This window comes from Rhineura floridana, chromosome 16 (assembly GCF_030035675.1).
Source record: "Rhineura floridana isolate rRhiFlo1 chromosome 16, rRhiFlo1.hap2, whole genome shotgun sequence".
In the NCBI taxonomy this organism is placed as follows: domain Eukaryota; kingdom Metazoa; phylum Chordata; class Lepidosauria; order Squamata; family Rhineuridae; genus Rhineura; species Rhineura floridana.
The window spans coordinates 21,830,165-21,853,437 of NC_084495.1; positions in this window are offsets into that span (position 1 = coordinate 21,830,165).

Sequence of the window (23,273 nt, forward strand, 5' to 3'; positions counted from 1 at the left end):
AGTTAGGCCCCAAAATGTATTCCCCCTTTCCTCCTGCCACCATGCTGACATTGCCAACTGTTGGATAATCATTCTCTCCCACTCACAAATTCTGCTGCCCCACCCTACTTTTTTCATTCAAAGTTGCTACCTCAAATTCACCTCCCAGAGGAAGGGTGAAGAATTTCTGCTATAGAATTTGAAAATTCAACCAGTGCTAGGAAGGTGTTTTTTGACATGCACAAATAACAACATGACAAAAATGAGATAAATAGCTTTGTTCAACCCTAATTCTAGAGCGCTCTCTCTCTCTCTCTCTCTGTGTGTGTGTTGTTTATGTGTGTTCCAAATATTATTTATTTATTTATTTTATTTATATCCCGCCCTTCCTCCCAGCAGGAGCCCAGGGTGGCAAACAAAGCGCTAAAAACACTTTAAAGCATCATAAAAACAGATCTTAAAATACATTAAAACAAAACAATGTTAAAAACATTAAAAAACAACTTTTAAAAAGGGTTAAAGCATTATTAAAAAACATATTAAGCAATTCTAACACAGACGCAGACAAATATCATCTGCCAGGATGCAGTCAGCCATACTCTTACATAAATAGATCAATCCAATCCACAAGTTTGGTACAGGTTGAAAATCACATATAATCACTTCTATTTTGCATCACTTGGAAGCACTCTGCAATATCCACATGTTTATTTCATTAATTGCAGGCATTCCTTGGGCATCTTCTTTTCCAGTTCTGACCACATTTAACCCCATTTAGCTGATCAGATCTGACAGCTCACAGCCTGCAGTGGGATAGCTGCTGCCAATGGACACTCTTTTAGGAAAGTAGAAGGTAAACCAGTTGAGGAATTGGTTCTAGCAATGCCAAAACCACTTACAACCTGATCTTATAGATACATATGTCAGTGAGGGCATACAGAGTGGCTTGTGCTACTGCAGAGTCAGCAGCCCCTTATTGAAGCGTAAACCTTGTTATGCCAGCCAGTAATCATGGAAAGCAACAGCTGGATGAATCAAGTGGTGATCACCTTTTGATAGGGATGGATCTTGTCTATTTCCGTGTCCATATCACTTTCAGATGTGTTAGGTCTGTTCTGCCATGTTATTAATTCATTCTGTAATTTTCTTTTATTTTGTTTAAGATAACTGTTCAGAGTGGCAGAGTTTGTGGTTTTATTCTTTTCATTAATTTATAAATATATATCATGCCTGTCAAATAAAATCTTCGAGGGTGGTTGGAATGTGGCCACATCTTGACTTCACATCATAAATAGGTTCAATTTTAACACATAAATTCATAAAGAGAGAGAAATCCATCAGAAAAATCAAAGGTGTTTAATTGATGTTTCAAAACTGAGTGTTTTATGGAAATCAGTCTCATCATGAAACAGAACCTCTTGCAATATGCTCCCTGGAGCCCCTGACATCTGGGAGGTCCCAACCAAGAAGGCCACAGATTTTTTAAAAACTAGTATGCTTGTTGCTTATTATAACAAGAATGATAGTCACACACTCTAGAAGCATCTAGAGTAGGGATGGAATACTCTCCTTTTTTACATTTTGTTTTTAAGTACGGCCCACTGGTAGTCATTAATGATCCAATTCCTTTTTCCTCTGATACCTTTTCATTTTTCATTCATTGGTATTGATCTTTATTCTGAGCTCTTTAATTATTGCCTGTTTACATTCCTTTTCAAGTGCATTGCAGAGCAGATTAAGGTAGATAATCAAGTCAGTGTCCTCACCCCTGCTGCTTATAATCAACACTTCATTCCTCCCTGCTGCTTTCTGTCTGTCAATTACAATCATCACTTCACTGACATCAGTGAAAGGGAATACACATTTGAAGAGTTCATGTAAAAAGTAGATAGATAAAAGTATCACTCACATTATTGATGATTTTAAAGAGAATTAAAAAAACAGAAAAGAAGAATGAATTGGAAACCAGGCGCTGAGAGTTGCTATTTCAAAATTATCTCTGTAAAGATAGAGAAACGGAGTCCATCTCTAATCTAGAAGGGGCGATCTTTGATGCCTGGTATGGCAAGGTCTGGTATCTAGTAATTCTGGAAAAAAAAACCTGACTCAAAAGGTTCATTTGCTCAGTAGTTAGATTTATCAAGACACGTTTTATGCTGCATAATTTAATTGTATTAATTTCTCCATGGACAAGAGGAGTTCAGAAACATTCCAACATGGTCTGAGCTTCTGTGGAATGAGTAATGGTAAAAAATCATTTCTTCAGTTGTGATATTAAAAAAAAAATTAAACAAATACACAATAATAAAACTGTGCAATAAATTTGACATTTAAATATGTATCTAGGGTGGAAATCCTTTAGGGCCTACAAGTATGTCGCAAAAGGCTATGCAATTTTTTGGTTCTCCTTCTCTGAGGACCAAAAGAGAACCACCTTGGGTGAGAGAGATTTAATCTTGCAAGCCTCCAACATGCAAAAGTCCACAAGATGCATGTTTCCACTATCAGAAGACAAAAAGGAGGCATGTCTAGAGAAGCTCTGGATCTCCAGTGGGCTCAATGGCAGACAAAAATGTTTTAAAAAGATAAATGTCTATAAAATACCAAATTTAAAAAAGGGAAAATCTGTCCCCCCCCCCTTCTGTCGCCTTGGCATAGGAAAATACAGTTCTTCCACCACAATTTCTCCCTCTCTCACAGGATTGCACTATTAAGTATGAATCTGGAGAAATGTGAAATCTGCTGGGTGGCTACATTCTGACGCATACATTAGGGTGGGAGATACAGATCAGGTCAGTTTATTTATTAGATTTATTAGTTGGCAGTCTGGCTCGTTGTCCAGCCACTCTGGGCGACATACAGAATAAAAACATACAAATACATTAAAACATTAAAATCCCAACAGTAGTAATAGACCTTCACAATGTTCACAACGGGATGCACAAAGACCGAATTCCTCAAGCATTCCTTAATTTGGAAAGAAGTGGTGGTAGCTTTGGGTAAGGGCCGTGAATCAGGAATTCCCCATCTCCAGTCTGCTATTTCATTTCCCAATCAGCAGATTTTTTTGTGGAAATTTTGTCTGCCAGTTCAACAGCTTGCAGTTCAACTTCCAGCATTAACCAATGTCAAATCCTGGCTATGCATCAGTTCAATTTCAATCAGTGTTTCACTTGAAGTAAAGACTCCAGTTATGTTTGTTCTTAGTGTATTTTCCCCCTCACAGTTGTATTGCACCATGGGTTTTGTAATTTTGTAGTACTCAAACAGGTAGCCATTCATGTGCATGCAAGAAAAGGATGATGATTTGGTAATAAAAAAATGAAAATGGCAGAATTCCAGCTATCTGTATATATCTTTTGCTCTTAAAAATAAAGATAGTTTGGCATGTGGGTTTCACATGATTTGCTAGAAATGGTTGAGACTAGGGATGGGATCCATTGGCTAGTGCCAGTTCGTGAGCATTCTGTCAATCTAACAGGCTGGCATTGATTTGAGTTCATTCTTTGTCTGCCAGCCACTACTTTTACTGAACCATTTTTCTTTTCGCTTGGAAAAATATTGATATGGATATCTGTATTTTAAGTGTCAATAATTTGAAGGAAATATCACTATTTCCTTTAAAATGTCAATAGTTTGAATATTGTTATTTTTAAAGGAAATACTGATAAATTATCATTCTTATAACTGATGTTTTATAAATGGACTTTTAAAAAAACAAGTCTGTTTTCAAAAATAGTCGCCTAAATTCACCGCATTGAAATCCAATCGTCAGCGATTAAGAGAAACGAATTAATGAAAAATTCGGTACCACATCGGAATGGATGGAATTATAGCACAGCCCTAAGACATCAATAGAATGCAAATAATAACATGGTATGTAACACATATTCACACAAACATGTCTCACAAAGATAGTTTGGCATGAGGGCATGACATGATTTGGCAGAAAATTAAAAAGCAAATAATTACATGGTACATAACACTATTTCAGGTAAACATAAGTACATCTGTTCCCAACCTGGCATATTCCAGAATAATTCTGAAGAAGAGTTACATGCGATTTGCTCTTCATGTAAAGCAAAATCTGAGATGATTTGGGAAGCTTTTGCCAACAAATACTACTTGAGGAATGTTTAGGGAAGCTTACACAGTTCTATTTGTTGGGGGGGGGCAATGCTGAATTTAAGATATTGCTATACTGTCGTTTCATTTTAAAGAAAAATTATGTTGTGGTCATCCTGAGTCTCAGAGGGTCTTAGACCCCTTACTTGTTTGGGAGCAGGATCCCAATGTCTCCAGCACCCTATGAGACAATCAGTATGAAAGGGGAGTGTGTTAGTAACTAAGAAGAGTCTTCAACATGCTTCTTTGTCCTTTCCTGATGTTTGTAGCCAATCAGAGTGAAAGGAGGTGAGTCAGCCACTGAGAAAACTCTTCTGTTGCTAACGCTCTCCCATTTAATGCTTTTTTGGGATGTCTGTTGTTGTGGGAGAAGGCATTAACAAGCATCAACCCAGCAGAAAAAAGGGGTGGTAATGTCTGTGATTATCATGAAGGGACCCTGTACTTCTGAATTTGCCACTACCCTACTGTGTATGAAGCAGCACTCAAGATTCAGAGAATACAATAAAGCACTGTGAACATCAGCATGGACACAAAAAAGAGAAGGAACAAAAGCAGCCAAATTGCAGGCTTTAGCAATGCAGATTAACATTGAAAAATGGAAATGGACTGCCTTCAAGTCGATTCCGACGTATGGCAACCCTACAAAATGGGTTTTCATGGTAAGCAGTATTCGGAGGGGGTTTACCATTGCCGTCCTCTGAGGCTGAGAGGCAGTGACTGGCCCAAGATCACCCAGTGAGCTTCATGGCTGTGTGGGGATTCAAACCCTGGTCTCCCAGGTCGTAGTCCAAGCACCTTAACCACTACACCACACTGGCTCTCGCAGATTAACATTAGGGAGTGGAAAAATCTATCCATTTTGGTTCTATCTGTTTCTCTTTTTTCTAGTCGTTAATTCTGTTCCCCACATTTCTGCAGAAACTTTTAATTTTTAATTAAAAAAACCCCTCATGAAAATTCCCCAGCATTTAGTGAGAATTTCCCCTAACAAACACATTTCTGTAGGCAGTTTTGAATAATGTACACATTTGTGCAAACAATTTCTCCTAACATAATGCATTTTTATAGATATTGTTTGCTTGGAGAACTGCATTGCAAGATTTGGTTAAGTGCGAATTTGAAGGATGGCTGTGTTTCAGTTCTCATACTATTTTAGAAAGTGTGAATTTGATAGATTTGGCCTGAATTCCAAACTGAATTGAATTTCTCACTCATCCCTAATTTACATAAAGCAAGAGCAACAGTACAATCCTATGCATGCTTAGCTTACTCAGAAGTAAGTTACACTGTGTATATCACCATGCCTGTACCTGTATGAATCTACTTAAACTAGACAACATGGTGCTCTCCAGATGTTGTTAGACTCCAACTCCCCTCACCCCTCACCTTTGGCCATGATAGCTGGGGCCAAAAGAATCTAGTGTCCAACAACATTGCTATCCCTACCATACAATTATTTGTTTATTTAACAAAACATATATCCCATGTGGATGTAATAAAACCTCTAAAAAAAATAAAAATAAAAACAGTTAAAAACAGGTATTTAACAACATTCCAAAGAAAAACAAATCAACAGTAAGCTAAAAAAGAAATTAAAATACATGTCAGCAGCTACATGTCTGAATAGGTTTGCTTAAAGAAAAAAAAATGCTTTAAGCAGATACCAGAAACATTACAGTGAAGGCAACTGCCTGATATCAATAGGCAGGGAGTTCCAATAAGTAGGTGCTACCACACTAAAGGGTCAATTTCTTACAAGTGTAGAATGAGTATTATGTGACACCTGTAAGAACGCCCGTTACACAGGTTGAAAGGCAGGAAAAGGCAATTTGGCAAATAAATTAGTCACAAACTGTGAGGGGCTTTATATATCTTGAACCTGGTCCAGTAGCAAATCAGCAACCAGCACAGATCTCCGAGCAGAGGTGTCATATGCTGACAGGGTTTCCCTCCTGTCAGCAACCATGCTGCAGCATTCTGCATTAACTGCAATCTTTGGATCAAGTGCAAGAGAAGTCCCACATAGAGTGCATTGTAGCAACCCATTCTTGAAGTCACCAATGTCTGAACTACTATGGTGAAGCTGTATCACCCCAGCAATAATCATAGCTATTGTGCCAGCCAGGGATGGGGGAGGAATTCAGGCCAGTTGCATTTAAAGCTCAATCTATAAAATTTGCTCTTCCTGAAACAGTCATCCTTTGAATTCCACTCATATCCAAATTTTGTAATGCAATTCTCCACCCGAACAATGATGACAGAAATGCATATATTAAGAGAAGTAGACCAGAAAGGAATGTTAGTGAAAATAACATACAAAATTGCATTATAGTAGGAGAAATCGCTTGGAAAGTTATGTACATTAGTCAAAACTCCATACAAAAATGTATTTATTGGGAGAAATTTTCATGAGGATAAAAAAGAATAACCTACAAATTGCTGCAGAAACCTGGGCAATTGAATTTCAGGTTGGAACAATAAGAAACTGAAGGAACTGAAATTAACAGATTTATTCCTTTCTTACTGGATCATCACCTTGTAGTGGTGAGTGGGCTTGCGTGTTCCAGTGAACCCTGTGAGCGATGTTGTTGGGAGTCATGTACTCCCAGCAGGGTCACCCATGGTGGTAAGGTCAAGGGAGAGGAACCAGACAAAGAACGATCCAAGAAAGTCCTCAATGGCAGAACAGGTGGAGGATAACAATGTGTACGTTACAGCAGCTGTGAAGGCGGATGAAAGCTGCAGCAGATAAAAGACTTCCAATCGTTGTGGTATCCATGCCATTGGATCAAAGCCTTTTTCTGTCAAGATTGTGTGTTGATCGTCGGCCGATCTCCGCACATAAAACAAATTCACTCACAGGCGTCTTCCAAGCAAAGACTTGGAAGACAATCTTACTCAGCCACGAGTGATCGCCAATGAATGAATGAATGATCCAATTAAATTTTTAGTAGATCTGGGAAGAGAAAAAGGAGGTATTTTGCATACAATGCATAGTTAACTTACAGAACACAGCACCACAAGATGTGCTGCATGGGCCTGGGCAGCTTTAAAAGAGAGGTCAGGCAAATCTGTAGAGAATAGGCCTATTGAAGGCCCTTCGCTATGATAATTAAGTAGAACCTTCAGGTCCCAAGGTGATATGCCACTGAAAACCAGACTCTGGGGGACGACATCAGAAAAGGGCTGCTGCATTCATGCCCTGTTTGTGAACTTCTTGGAGGGATCTGATTGGCTGCTGTGGGAAACAGGGTGCAGCAACAAATGAATGCTTGATCTGATTCAGCGGAGCTCTTTTTACCTTCTTAAGCACTCCATCCGCAAAGGTACCCTGCAAGTGAGAAGAAACATACATGGCTGCTTAGTGACATGCACTTTGGGCTTAAGTGACAAGTCTGCATGTCCCAATTTATTATCCATAAAGTATTTGCTCTTTTTTAGATACTTAATGAATTATATATCCTATACTTCCATGTTGAGTTATGAAAGGGATGTAACTGGGAAAGGAGTGGGGGAGAGAAACAATCAAAAATGGAACATTCAAGCCTTTTCAGCCCAGTGAGTGTATCTAAGAAATACAAACCCAATTGCTGTCAGACATTAAGAGCTTTGGCTTGACATAAAAAATGTGAACTAAATCCAGAGCCGCAACTGTGCTCCTTGGCCGACTCCCCACAGAGCCATCCAGCCCCCGTGAAAGATCCTCCCATAAAATGAAACACAAAATCACCTGGGCTGGGCAAAGGACATTAGAATGGAAGAGAAGCAACAGAGAGAAATGAAAGGGATAATCACATTCATTATGTGCCTGGACAAAGGAGTCTCAAGGAAGACAAAATGTACCAAGCTTGGGTTTGGACAAGTGAGAATGTGATTTCTCTGCTCTGAACATTGCTGTCACTGTATAAAAATAGCTAGGAGAGCCATTGTCAGGGAGAAAGGCTTTGAGTGCAAGCCCAAGAGTTCCCAACAATCCCAGTGAAACCTCATCTTTGTACGCTTTTGAAATTGTTTAGTTCTGATTCAGCAGTCTAAAAAGTGTGTTTAAACACTGCAGGTAACCATTTCCCCTGGAACAAATAGGAAAGAAATCAGGTTATAGCGAGGGCACCCAGCAGGACTCGGCTAGTGTCTTCTCAGCATTGGTATAAACCGATTCCTTTAAGAAAGACACACGGGGAGAAGTGAACAGATTGCAGGAAACATGTTTTGCATGCAAGAAAGAGTAAAGAGATAGGAGACAAGGTACTATGAGATAATTACACATAGGGAGGAAAAGCAACAATGTGACGCAGCAGTAAAAAAGCAGAGTGTCAAATGTGGCTCAGTCTTGAGGTCTCAGAAATACTTAGGGATGAGGATTTCTCCCATTTTTGTTTCTTTATTGTTTTGGAATTTCTTGCTGGGCTGCATTTGGCTCGTTAATTTCAGTTCTAATTAGGAGATTTTCTCAGATGAATTTTGAAATTGGAAACATTGCAGATTTTGTTAATTTCATTTGAACACACACAAGCTGCCACCATGTTGCCATGTGTGTATACTGCCAAAATCCTGCAAAAGAGAGAGAGAAATCTTTATATAATTACATGTCCGATTGCTTCAAGATTTTAGCTCTTTTCAGGTGTTCAAACCACCCATGGAAACTGAAATTAACAGATCTATTCCTTCCTTACTCAGCAGCGATCTAATTACATTTTTAGTAGATCTGGGAAGAGAAAAAGATATTTTGCACAGAATGCATAGTTAACTTACAGAACACAGCACCACAAGATGTGCTGCAGGGGGCTGGGCAACTTTAAAAGAGGGGTCAGGCAAATCCATGGAGAATAGGCCTATTGAAGGCTCTTTGCCATGATAATTAAGTAGAACCTTCAGGTCCCAAGGTGGTATGCCACTGAAAACCAGACTCTGGGGTACAACATCTGAAGAGGGCTACTGCATTCATGCCCTGCTTGTGATGAGCAAACAAGCTCTGTCCCCACTGGGGTGGTGGTGGAGGGGACAGGTAGGATTGGCACATGTGGCCCCGTTCTTCTGACATAAGAGAAGATGGAATGGAGAGAGGAAGAGGCCCTGACAACTGAGTGGGAAGAGGAATATAATGGCTGGAAAAGGAATCAACACAGAGTCCAGGAAAGGACAGCATTTTCCAATGAAGCATTAGCTGGACTATACAGATAGTGCTTGTTTGGTAAAACCATGTTCTGTTAGTACTCATACCTTGATAAAAGAGCCATGGGTGCCAGCACAAAATGGTTGCCATGGGCATCAAAAAAAGAGGTGCCAATACTCCACGGGTACTATCATACCCACACAAAAAAAGCCACTTCAGACCAGCCCTGATTAGACCTGGGCTGATCAGGGGCTGACACAACCTGGATCTGGACCTCAAATCAATTCAGGAGCAGTCCTAATGTTTAAGCAGGTTTAAAAACCCTTATGCAACATGCTATCAGAGAGGGACAGGGAACGAAGGAGACACAGCGTTCGACCCATCCCAAATCACATGTTGAATCAAGGTTTCAAAATCCTAATTAAACATATGGTGGGGGGGGCAGAAGAAGATGCTGTGTCTCCTCACCTCCAGCTGCATTGCAGAGAACAGAACAGAACCTTCTGCTCATCAGCTGTTGAGTGAAGAATTCAATCCTGCTGGGTGTTGCTTCGCCAGCATGTTTCCTGTGTTTGTGTATATTTCAATTTGTTCCATTGAGTCAAATGGTTTTACATTTTGTCTGCTTGTAATTGTTTATGTTAGTTACATCAAATACTTTCATACAATTGGTTCTATGTCAATTTAGTTTGCATCCCTTGGAGGTTCTAACCCCAATTTCTTCATAATCACCTGTCTTGGTTTGCTGGGACTTGTTTCCTTTTTGGTTAGCCTGCACACGAAATAAGGCAGAGATAAGGGACTTCTGTCTTTGATGCTAACTGTGATTTTTAACCCCCTCAGCCACTCACACAACGGGAATACATGACAACGTTTTGTTGACTCCCAACAAGGGTCACTGCTTGCATTGCCCAAATGGCGTGCTCATACCCACAAATCTACACAGTCAGTAGATGTCAAGGAATGCTGCAGTGCATTGCCTTGTGGAGATAGAGGTAGAGATATGTTTGCCACACATTAATGACTAAGCAAAGCTGTTTCTAGGTGTCAAGGTCCCTAAGACTACAGGCCTGGTGAAACACTCTCCAGATACCGACTGATCCGAACAGGTAAAAACAGCCAGAAACTAGCCCTACCAGGTAGTACACTGCCACCACCCATCTTTACTAAGGGAAAAATAACACAGGTCTCCAAAGAGAACTTGGCTGGGATTCCAAAGGAAACAATAGCTAGAAAGTTACAATCTCTGCTCCTGGAGCCTTAAGTCACAAAGATTACTCAGTAGCCTTGTAGCCACAAGGGGCTGAGATACATTTAGACCTGAGATCCTGAAAGAACACACAGGTAAATATGAGATAGCTTTATTAATAATTTTAAAAAGTTCAGTTAAATAATATTTAAGTGCATCAAAATACAAAAATTACATAAAATACAGCATCAAAATCCTTTAACCAGCTCACCCAATAAGGTTAGGTTCAAAACATCAAATATCAATGAGACTGTTAAGAAATAACCACAGGACCAAAATAACAAAATCTAGCTATGCCTCTCTATACATACCAACTGAGTTTCAGGATAGCAAAGATACTTGATCCCCCCAATGAGTTGGAACAGGAGGCAACAAAGAAAGTACTTTTATAGGATCAGCATCGCAACAGCAGGGCAGATCCTTAGACCAATAAAATGGTTAATAGAATATTCTAGGCCTAGGCATATGGGACCAATCAAAGTGCAAAATGGATAGAATCTTCTGGACCTGGGGCAGGTCCTGACCAATCAGAGGGACAACTTGAACTGAAGTTTCTAAGCCTAGGACCTAAGTGAGAACCTCACAACTGTGGCTTGAGAATCCAATTTAAAAAAAGCAGCTGCAGCCTTGGAGAGGCTTTCTTATCAGAGATAACACAGGTGCAAGAAATTATCTCACACCGCTAATTAACAGACAAAGTTTGTAGAAAAACAGCTGCTTTCTCACAGTTTGGCTTGTAGCTCAGATTTACTCTTCAGACTCACATGAGATGGATTCCCAGAATCCTTTATGGCAGAGCCATGTTTTCAGACTAAAGCAGGCTTTCTTGACACCAGGGACCTTGTTTTATTCCCCCAGCCCTTCCTTACAAACTGCCCTGGCAACAGAAAGCCTCAAACCCTCTGGATACTTTATAGTCACTCAAGATCCCAGCAATGCATTGGTCTTCTGATACTAGTAATTGTTTCTTTCTCCTTGGTATTTTGCTGCCACCATAAATAATTTTGGGCTGTTATTTATCTTGTGCCAATATACTTGTTCTATGTGACAGCTAGACCAAGAATCAGGTGTGTGTTAAAACAAATGGATATCATTTATTTAACAGATATAACAAATACAAGCAAGATTAGTCAATATCATGGTTCTGAAAGCATGTGATTACTACATAGTAGTCACTGTTTTCATATACATATAAATTCTCCTCAGAGAAAAATACATTCCTACCTATACCTACCCATCTAACTACCTTCCTCAAAATCCCCTCTCCCTCATGATCTCTGCCCCATCTGACAACTCTCTCACACACAGATAAACAGACCATCCCCCCTTCACCCAGCCAGTCAGCGCATAGCACTTCTTAACATTCTAACTCACTTGCTTCCCCTTCCCCTCTCCTTATCAAACTTATTCTAAAACAAATACAATCCAAAACATTACCTGTTTAACTGCTTACCACAACTCATGTATAGCCAAACATCACAGGGGCAGCCAAAACAGTTGAGTGAGGATTGAGCATGCTCAGTGGCACAGAATGGTGGCTGTTGGGCAAAAACTGGAAAACTGGGAGAGATCAGGGAATGGAATGGAGAGAAGCGTTCAGAATCCTGAACAAAAGCACTGCACTGTCATGCCTTAAGCTGGAGCCCCCATTCCTTAGCAAAGACCAGATCTGGGGACAAGGATCGGTCAGGACTCTCATGACTGGGGGTTCATCTGGATAGTAGGAGAGTTTAGTCTTAGGAGCTGAGGCTGAATGCGTCCTGAGCCTGTGGGGGGTGAAGATGTCTTAAACAGCAGACAGAAACCTGCCCCATAAGCAGATGCGCCAGACTTCAGAGAAAGACTCAATTTTTGTACTGTCATTTTCTTCTTTCTCCAATGTGAAATGTGGTACGCTACATTTCTGTAGCAAATTGTGCTTTTTTAAAAAAAGTTCCTCATAAAAAATTATCAGCATTTTAGTGCAAATTTCTCTTAACACATTTTTGTATGCAGTTCTGACTATATGTACACATTTTTGCAAGCAATTTATCCTAATGCAATGCATTTTTGTATGCTATGTTCACTAATATATTCATTCTTATGCACATTTTTCCTAATACACACATTTTTCTACACACAATTTGGAGAACTGCATTGCAAAATTCAGATAAGTGCAAATTTCAAAGGACGGCTGTTTTTTGATTCTCATATTGTTTCACAGCAGGAGAATTTGATAGAGTTGGCTCTAAATGTGAACTGAATCTATTATCTCCCACGTCCCTACTTGTACCTGACTCTCAATCTCTGATTGCCTGGGACTGGGCATTGGACTGGTCTTGGATGTCACTGGTGTCTACGCCCATGACAGTTCTCTTACCTGCAAATTCCTGCAACTAGGGACCCAGCTAGAACAGGACATTTATGCTTCAACATTTTGTTGCTGGCTCCAGTTGTACTAATAAGTCTATGTTTGTTCTGGGAAAGAGCCTTTACTGGGACCTTAGAGAGCTGCTGCCAGTCAGGATCCAGGACATTAAGCTAGATGGACCAATGGTCTGACTTGATATAAAGCAGGCTGACTTTGCCGCAGCAGAAACTTGCCGAGAGCTCCCACAGCATCATTATTCTCCCATGTTCCTGCAGTTTTGTTACGCACACAAAATATTTGCCAGCTAATAAGTTCCTGATGAGATCTTTTTATCCTAGTCCATGTTTCCAAAGTTATTATTATAGTTGTTATTAGCAAAGTGTCGAGTTTGAAGTCAATAAAACCACATAGCCCTTAAAAGAATCACACAAAGATTATGATTCATTCAATGACATTTAAGAGGCAGGAAGGGAGTAGAATTAGCATATTAGGGACGGTTATGAAATTATCAACTAAGAGGACAAGGATGGGGGGGAGAGATTGTCTATACCATCCCTGGATGTAGGGATTTCCTAGGATTTTGTATGGGTCCATGTTTTTAATCAGCTTTGTTCACACTTTCTAAATTAATAATGGACCAGACAGCAGCTCTCTTTTATTTTTTTTTTGCACTTCTCTGAATTTTGTGATGCAATAAGGGAGATGTGTACAAAAATGTACATTGTAGGTAAAAATCCACAGAAAATGTATGTTTTTTTAATTAAAATGTGTCCAAAATGCATAAAATGTATTTCTACAAAATGACCCCGTATGGTGTAGTGGTTAGAGTGCTGGACAAAACATGGGTAGGGATGGAAAGTTCTGTCAATTGTAGTCCTCTCAGTTTCTCATTTTTCCATTTCAGAAAAATCCAGTTCTCCACATTTCTACAGTAATTGGTGATTTTTAAAAAAAAATTCATGAAAATTATCCTGCATTTTAGTGTGATTTTTCCTAATAAACACATTTTTGCAGATAGTTTTGACTAATGTACAAGTTTTTGCAAGCCAATTCTTGACATATAATGCATTTTATGTAATTTTCACCCACATATTCATTTTTATGCACACTTTCCTCTAACGTGCATTTTTGTAAACATTGTTTGGTTGGCCAATTGCATTGCAAAATTTCAGCAAGTGCAAATTTTGAAGGATGGCTGTGTTCTGGTTCTCATATTGTTTTGGAAAGTGTGAATTTGACAGATTTGGCTTAACAGGTGAAATGAATCAAATTTCTCACCCATCCCTTGATCAGGGTTCAAATGCCCTCTCAGTCATGAAACTCACTGGGGTTGCATACACACCCTACATTTAAAGCACATTGATTCCCCCTGAGATTCCTGGGAAGGTTAGTTTTTTAAGGGTGCTTGGAATTGTAGCCCTGTGAGGGATAAACTGCAGTTCCCAGGATTCTTTGGGGGGTGGGAATGTGCTTTAAATATACTGTGTATACACTGCCTGGGTCACCTTGCACCAGCCACAGTCCTTCAGCCTAACCTAGATCACAGCTTTTTGTTTGAGAGGATAAAATGGGAGATGGAGAGATGCATGCATACCACCTTGAGCCTCTTGGAGGAAAGGTGGATAGAAATGTCATAATAAAAAATAAAACAAATATTATGTACCATACTGGTGGTGCCATCGGTTAGGGAAGGTTGTGGAGCGATAACTTAACTGCAGGTCTTCTCAGCTAGTTCACCCCAGTTATAGAACAAACTCTCCTTGGAAATTTGGTTGGTGGGGAACCTTTTTCAACTGGAGAGCCACCTTCCCTTCTGGGCAATCTTCTGGGGGCCCATCATGCCAGTGATGGGTGGAGCTCGAGGCAAAAATGGGTGGAACAATGAATGTAAATTTTATCTTTGCACAGTAGGCTAGTTTCTGCACACTTACACACCCTTTATCCTCCATCCAGGCAGGCAATGTTGAGCCCCAGCTCTCCCAGGAGGATCAGGGAGGGGAGTTGGTCAAGCCCCAGCTTCCCCACTTAGAGCCGGAAGAGGAATCAGAGGCAGCTGAGGCTTTCATGGGCTATGAGGGAGGGGGTGTAGAGGCTTTCAAGAACAATGAGGGAGGGGATGTAGTTGACAGTCTGCCAGTTCCCATGGACTGTTCTCTGTCGGAAGGCAGAGCTGGGGTCCCAATCCTGGGGAGCTGGATCCCGGAGAGTTGGGAGAAGAGTATTCGGATGGATGGCAGAGGAAAGGGGGAGGAACTTTCCCCCTTTGGAGCGAAGACGAAACAGAGGAACTGCCAGTGATAAGGTCGCTTAGCAATGGGGAGCCTGAGCCCTCCCTGGACATTCTCACGCCTCCCCCTCTTTCAGGCTCAGAGCAAGAGGGGAAAGAGGGAGGGCTGCTCATAGCCGAAAAGCGGGGAGGCAGTTTACCATCAGCCCCTCCCCTATCCCCCATCCTGGAATCGGAAACTTCAGAAGAGGAGGGGGTGATGCTTCCCCCCTCACCGCGCACATGCAGACAGCTGAAAAGACAGGAGAGAAGGAGGGGAAGGCGGGCAGTACCTGAGGGGCAGTTAAGGAGGAGCGAAAGATTGCGTGCCCGTTTGGCCCCTTCTTAAAGAACAGGCGGGAAGAAGTCCCTTGCTCTGTCAACTTTCTCCCAATGCCGCAGGACCTGTATCCCTGTATTGCTTCATGAGAAAACGCAGTCTTTGTTTGGACATTACCCTAATAAAACACGAATTAACTACAGCCGTTGGTCTGGTTCCTGAGTCACATCCTGGGCCTGACATTCTCCCACCGAAGCAGACCTCGCTCCACCTACAGACGCCCCAACAGAGCTGTTGGGGTATGACCTGACGTGCACGCCAACTCCACCCTCCCAGGACTCCCCGCCTGGCACTTCAAATGCTTTCCTGCCTACTGAAGCACAGCCAGCACCTATCGAGCCTGTACTGTCAGATGAGCCGGTGGAGGCTCGCCCCCCCTTGCCCCACGCAAGACGCCGTGAGAAGCGGGTCGGCCAGAAGGTGAAACTTTGGAGGAGTCAGAGATTACGAGCAAAGACCTTCCCTACTTAAGGCGGCGCCCTCCTGATTGGGGTGCTGAATCAACTTTCTTCACATGCTGCAGAGTATGCCTAGGTAGCTTAGTTAGGGATAGTAGTGAGTTAGCATAGCTAAGTCTATGAAGCACACTGCCTTTGATGTAACCATTACTCTAATAAAACAAGAATTAATTCCAGTCTCGCCTCTGTCTCATGTCTCGCACTCTGGGCAGGACAGGCAAGAAGCATTATCAGAGTTCAAGGACACATACAAGCCAGGGGAAAAAAACTCAAGGAGGGCATACAAAGCAGGGCTGGTGAGGGATGTGGCCTGGGGAGAAGGGGTGTCCCCGGGGAGGGTGTGTGGTCTGGTGTAATGGACCCTGTGGAGGACTCCTGGCAGAGTGATCAGGAGGAGGGTTCCAGAGGATTGCAGAGGGAAAGGGCTGAAACAGGAGAAAACTTCAGCAGTTTAGACAGTGACAATTCCGCCTCCTTACTTCCAATTGCAACTGAAGTAGTGCTGTGTGACAATGAATGGGCCTTTGTCCCTCCTCTCAGCCCTGCCTTGTCACTTGAGCTGCCACTAGTACCACTCGAAGAGGGTGCCAAGCAGGGATGATGAGAGGCACAGCCCAGGGAGGGTCCCAAGGGCCACACAGAAAGGCAAGGAGGGCTACATTCAGCCTCCAGGCCTGAGGATCCCCATCCCTGGATTTAAAGAAAGAAACATCAGCAATGTTTTCTCTCCCCACCTTTATCTGAAATTGATGGAGACCTAAAGAGGAAGAGCTTATGCAGGTAGGAAGAGAAAAGCAATTGGCATGGCTGTGGAATGATCCCTGGCTGGTGGGAGATGGAGATGGATCACGGGGAAAGAGGAGGCAAAGACACCGGCCAGCAAATGCACAAGCAAGATAATAATATAGAAAGTAGCACCACATATAATAAAGAGCTGAAGTACGTAGTTGTAAATGATGGGTTGCGGTGGCTCAGATGCTATTAAAAGTGATTCCAATAGACTAATAAAGGACCGGCACGAGGAACAAAATGAGAAAGCAAAGGAGATGTCGAAGGAGGATTGAAGAGGCAAGGAGGATTTGATTGCCTGCTTGCCGGAGAGCTATTCTGCTGAAAGGACTGAGATAATGAGATGCTGAGTAGTCTGCTGGAGCAAAGGTTAAGGGTGCAGTGATAGCTGGTAAGTCAGGCCCAAGGACTGTGGATGATCCTCTTACAACCACATGCATTGGCGAGTGAAAAGAAAGTAAAGAGGGACCCTTAAGAGCCAGGTCAGAGATGGACCAACCTTAGAGAAGGGAGAGCAGCAAGATGGGACACTTTGGCACTCTTATTAGAGGCTGGTATCACAGAAGTCAAGAGCCGCTTCAAGTGTTTGTTACAAAACCTGTTATTATTATTTTTACAATGCAATCTGATGCTTTGCTCTGCACACTGGCTTCATGGGGCTACAATGCGAATAGGAGAGAGAGCATATAATGTGGGGACAGAAGTTTGCCCTGCAATAAACTATTGTATCTTGTCATCCAGAAACCAACAAGAATGAGACAATTTACCTGCGCACAGAACCAGTGCCATAACTCTGCCTTCTCCAGTCTGCTGCCCTCTAGACAGGGCTAGACAGGGCTCCAACTCCCATGACCTCCAGACAGACTGGCCAGAGTTCAGGGACGATTGTAATCTGACAGCATCTGGAGGGCACCAAGTTGAAAAGGCTGCCACAACCAGTTTCTTCCCAAACCAAAGCACCCAAATATGTGCGCACATACAGAAAGTTGGATAAGTTAAGAAAGGCTATACACTGAGGTGGGGAAACTATCGCCCTCCAGATGTTTCTGGACTACAACTCCCATGATCCCTCACCATTGGCCATATTGGCTTGGGCTGATGAGAGTTGGAGCCACCAACATCTGAAGGGGTAGAGGTTCCCAGCCCTGCTGTAGGCCAATGATAGCTAACCTGTGACCCTCCAGATGTTGGTGGACTACAACTCCCATCATCCCTGGCCATTGGCCATGCTGGCTGGGGCTGATGATAGAGTATAACCAAACCATGTTCCCCACTGTTTGCTGTACACCAGGGAACCTTTTACATTCCAGATGTTGCTGAACTACAGCTCCCATCAGCCCAAGCAAGCATGGCCAATGGCCAGGGATAATGGGAATTGCTGTTCAGCAAAATCTGGAGGGTCAAAAGCTCCCCACACCTGTTGTAGAACTTTCAACGTTCTCATGGGACATAGACTGGTCCTGCTCAGAAGCTCTTCAGCAAAAGACCAGCTGGCAAAGGCTGCCGCCACACCATCTAATATCGCTCACATCTCTGGCTGTTGTATCTTGTAGTCAGTGCTTGAATGTGTTATACTTTGTTAGGCTGCTGGCTGTGAGCCAGTGAAGATCTGCAATAGTGGCAACATGCTGGGCCTATTGCTCTTGCTAAGTCTCTGAGCAAAGTGGTATTTTTGGTTTTTTATCTATCTTCTTGAAACATGCTTTATTTTTCCATGCAGAAAAAAAAATCATTAGATCACTTAACACTGTTTTTATAACTGAGGCTTGAGGCCCATTTTGCAACCTGTCAAGGCAAAAAGCGTCTTCGCCCACCCTAGGTATGTTCAGGGGTGTAGTTGTGCACAGTCTCAGAGGGTCTTAAACCCCTTACTTTTTTGGGAGCCAAGTCCTAGCAAAGTCCCTATGCCTCTAGCTTCCTATGAGCCATTCAGCATGAAAGGGGAGTGTGTTGGCCACTGAGAAGAGTCTTCTAACATGCTTCCTTATTGTTTCCTGCTGATTGGAGCCAATCAGAGTGAAAAGAGTTCTTATTAGTTCCTATGTCAAAAAACCAAGTTGTGGAGAGTGAGACTTTTGTAATTGCAAAAGAGACAGTGAATCCTGATGATAATATCCCATCTATATCATCAAGCAGTCTAGCAGCAGCAGGAGATAAATGTGCAGACACTGAATTCAGGAATTCAAGCAACATCTCTGACAGTTAGAAAAAGCAAATGGTGACAGTGATAGGCAAAAAAGCAGCATTCAAGGCTATAATCTTAGATGGGGCGTGGCTGTAATGGGGCATGACTTTGAGTATTAGGAAGGGACACTGCACTTCTGAATTTGCCACTGCACTAATGAGAATGTTACTACAAAAAATGCTAACCTCTAAGAAGTATCAATATGGTTTTGTGGTCTGGAATTTATGCTGGGCAGTCCTGGGTTCAAATGTCACGGCCAAAAGCTTCCTGGGTGACCTTAGGTCAGTCATTTTGTCGTGCAGTGATAACTGGTCTGGATCTTGTATCAAAATGTACATTCTTTAAGATATTCCTGGGGAGGCTTGCTCCAGGTTCCTCCACTTAGGCTGCAATTCTGACATTCCCCATCACAACCTGCCCAGTGGGGCTTTATGGAGCGGTGAGGCCAGGGCAGAATATGGGGATCATGCAAATCACTATGTGAGCCTGGAGTGTGCACAGCAACTGAGCCTGATTCTGGCCTGATGTGGTGATAGCATAATGTGGAACCTGGGCTGGCTCAGCCCCAACCTTTTCCCATCCTGTTTCAGGGCTTCATGCTGGCACATTCAGCAGACAGAAGGAAGGGCTCCACATCAACAGAGTGATGCTGGTATCACTCTGCTGGCAGAAGCTGGGAGGGAGAGCACCTCCAGCCAAACCAAGCCCCCTCCCCTCAAGCCCACTGCAAATTAGGTTTGGATTGCTTTGTTAGAATGGCTCAGTGGAAGTTAACCTGGAACAAATATCATTGGCCCCAACTGCACTGTCATTGAAGGCAGTATCATACCACTTTGAGTAGTTGTGGCTTCCCCCCAAAGAGTCCTGGGAACTGTAGTTTTTATGGGTGCTGAGCATTGTTAGGAGACTTGCCTATTCCCCTTCCAGGCCAGCAATTCCCAGAGTGGTTTAACAATCAATCCCTCTTCCCTGGGAACTCTGGGAATTGTATCTCTGTGAAGGGCATAGGGATCTTCTTTCAGCACCTTTACAAAGGACAGTTCCCAGGATTCTTTGGGGGCAGTTCAAAGTGATATATGGCATGATGCTGATTGTAATGTATACTGCAGATTGGGCCATTGAGGCTCTGGATCTCCTCATCAGGTGAGGTTTACTTTTTATTTGTTTTATTTAACTCTTTCACTGCTGTCATTCCGGCACCAGGCAAAAACTGTTCTCTTTTGCAAAGTAGTTGGCATTCTCTCTCTGATGCTTGGCTGAGTTCCTTTGGTTTTTCTGTATCCTGTAGGTTTAATTTGATTTTTGGAGAATGGGGGGAGGCTCTGCTGTCTCCTCCTATTTTTTCTTTTCTTTTCTTTATATATCACATGCACACATTTTCTTTATTGCAAGCTGCCTCACAGGTTTTTGTGCCAAAAGGCAGGATCAAAATCTTTTAATAACTAAATAAAATTGCTTTAAAAGGGAGAGCATGTGCTCCACCTTGAGTTCTTTGAAGTAAAGATGGAATAAAGGTGTACTAAATAAATAAAATGTGTAGGAACACTATAAACTGTAACCACCCTCCGTAGTTTGCATATTTTATAACAGCATATTGAGTCAATTCAGAGCAGTCAATTTTTGAATGATTGTTATATGGAAATGGGCCACAAACCTATCTAAACCCAGGCTATTGTCTGAAGACACATGAGGCCACCACCCTTGCAGAAGCTAAGCAGGTCTGGGTCTGCTTGGTGCCTGAATGGGAGACCGCCTGAAAACCACATGATGGAACCAAGAATGATGGTTCACTATGATGAAAGAAAGGTGGGGTATAAATGCAATAAATAAATAATCTTGCTTCTTTCTCTCCACAGTGGCCAGACAGATGCTTTCAGGAATCTCCCAAGCAAAGCACAGGCATCCCCTGCTGTTTGGGTCTTCACAACTATTAGTTGGTGGCATGCGGCATCTGAACCCAGAGGTGCCATTTTGCCAATTCAGTGCCATTTTGCCAATGTGGCTTAACATCTAAGCCAGTGTCCACAGACCAGATTCTGTGGTGTTGGTTTTCATAATTTATTTGTATATCCCATGCTATTTAACATCAACATGAAACCACTGAGTGGCGTCATCCGGAGATCTGGAGTAAGTTGTCAGCAACATTCTGATGACACATAAATCTATTTCTCCCTTACATCTCCAGGTCTGGCAATAGATGTGGGTGATGTCCACCCCCATGCCCTTCTGGGATTCTACCTCCTGATACCCCATGTTTGGATCAGGAAATCCCCCCATGGGACGTCTGCCTCAGCCTGTGTCAGATATACTCTCTGAACCACACACTTTAGCCCACCACCTTTCTCCTCAAAAGGTGACCACTGGTGTACACTGAAAGCAGGATTGGTATAGATATAGGAATGATAGGGAACTGTGCCCTGTTGTGGTAGCCTATGTGACCAAGCTGACACACAGGATTTTGAACAAACAGAATAAACTTTATTAATTACGAGTTATTAAATATTATAAATGGTGTTGTTATAGTTCCTATCCACCCTACCTACTCTACCCCTCTAATCCTAATAAAATCCTCCATCAACACCTTCTGATACCTCTTCAAGATCTAATCCCTGTCTCTCTAACTGACCAAACAAATCACTTTTCCATTCAAAACTCACTTGGAACTCTCACCCACACCCCCCCTCACACCTGGCAGTCTTACATCATACACACCTCCCAGCATTCCATTAACTATTTCATAACAGAACACATTTTAAAACAAGGTTAAACAGATGGTTTCATCACAATGTGCTAGATTGATGGCTTGCCTCAGTAATGGACTGGATTAGAGCCAATAAACTGAAGCTGAATCCAGACAAGACTGAGGCCCTGTTAGTGGGTGGTTCCCTAGACTGTATGGAGGGGTTGTGGTCTGCTCTTGATGGGGTTACACTCCCTCTGAAGGAGCAGGTATGTAGCTTGTCAGTACTTCTGGATGCATTGCCGTCACTTGAGACTCATGGCCTCGGTGGCAAGGAATGCCTTCTATCAACTGCAGCCACAACCCTATCTGGACAGAGATAGCCTGACTTCTGTTGTCTATGTTCTGGTAACCTCTAAGTTAGATTACTGCAATGTGTTATATGTGGGGCTGCCTTTAAAGATAGTTTGGAAACTGCACCTGGTGCAGGATTCAGCAGCCAGACTGCTCACCGGGATAAGACAATTTGAGTGCATAACACCAATTCTGGCTCAACTGCACTGTCTACCAATTAGTTTCTGAGCTAATTCAAAGTGTCGGTTTTGACCTATAAAGCCTTATACAGCTCAGGACCCCAATACCTCAAAGGCTGTATCTCCCTATAAGTCGGAATTGACTAGAAGGCAGTACATTTACATTTTTATAGCAAGTTGCATTTTTTTCATTTTTAATTGTAAATACATGTAGTTTACTTTAGTGCCCCCAAGAAGAACATATGGTTGAAATGCACTGGACAATTAGCACATAATAACTTGCTGTCATCCATAGTCTAAAAACATAGGAAGATAAGAAGCTGCCTTATACCAAGTCATTCAGCTCTGTTGTCTACATTGACTGTCAATGGCTCTCCAGGGTTTCTGATGGGAGATTCCCATCCCTACCTGGAGATGCTGGGGATTGACCCTGGGACCTTCTGCATGCAGAGCAGATGCTCTACCACTGAACCATCATTCCTTCCTTCCCACTACTTCCAATGTTCAGGCTGTGAGAGCCATTGCTTATTTTGCAAAATGGCATCATCCATGCATAGGATGGAAGTGACAGAAGGCTGGAGGGGCCTCTGAAGTTTCCACTAGTATGAATATCAGGGGAACAAAAGAAAAACAGCCCACTGAGGACTGATTGTGCTTAGAGGCCAAGGAATGCTGACTTCCTGTTGTGGGTAGAGGAAGATGAGGCGGAAAGGGGAAGTGGAATGGCTGGAATCCTCATTAGGGAGCACACCACACTGCAACATTTTGTTGCAGGACCCACTTATTCAACAAATTCTACCTTTACTTAATGGATCTCAAGAGACAGCATGGTCTCTCCCCCACCCATTTTATCTTTATAACAGCTGCACAAAGGAGATGAGGTCGGGAGATAGTTCTTAGCCCAAGGGCCCTCAAATAAACCCCAAAGACAAAAAGATTAGGTTGAGAGATAGTTATTAACCCAAGGTCACTCACATAAACTTCAATGGCTGAATGGTTATTTAAATCCAGGTCTGCCTCATCCTAGCTCAGGGGTTGCTGTTGCTATTGTTGTTTTTGTTACTATTACTATTGGATTTTTACCTGCCCTTTACCATAAGATCCCAGGATGGGTTACAAAATGCAATATTAAAAACAATGTAAAATGTTTAGGCCCAGGAGCACATGTGATGTTTTAAGCAAGTGTCGTGGGTGCCACTCCCT